Below are 339 nucleotides of genomic sequence, written 5' to 3'. Positions count from 1 at the left end.
GTAGTGGCTTTACTGCTGCCAGTTTGTATTAACCAGCATTGTTTTGTTTGTCATAGGCTCATTCTAGTACAGACAGCACAAGAAAGGTTGTTCAGTCTTTTTACTTTAGCTCTTAGGCTCTTTTATGTGCTCAGCCAGGATTTCTTGTAGAGTGAACTGTTGCACATCTAATATAATATAGTGATTATTAAGATTTTGGTGGGAGATGGTAGTCTCTGACTAGCAGGTCAGATCACCAAAAATAGCTTATTTAGTGCATGATTTTAAAGGTGTGCTCTCTGATATTACATACTGTTTACTTTATATTAGAATTGACACCTCTTAGTAAGGGATTACATG

General features: G+C 36.3%; 1 protein-coding gene across 3 annotated transcripts in view; it reads left to right on the top strand.

Annotated features, from left to right (window-relative positions):
* The window catches only part of LOC119587079 (UMP-CMP kinase-like), a 7554-nt gene that overhangs the window by 4089 nt on the left and 3126 nt on the right, over positions 1–339 (top strand). The gene's annotated exons all lie outside the window — the stretch shown is intronic.

The sequence above is a fragment of the Penaeus monodon genome, chromosome 22, assembly GCF_015228065.2.
Source record: "Penaeus monodon isolate SGIC_2016 chromosome 22, NSTDA_Pmon_1, whole genome shotgun sequence".
NCBI classification, from domain to species: Eukaryota; Metazoa; Arthropoda; class Malacostraca; order Decapoda; family Penaeidae; genus Penaeus; species Penaeus monodon.
Note: the sequence above shows the minus strand (reverse complement) of the source record. Positions and strands in the feature narration are given on the sequence as shown.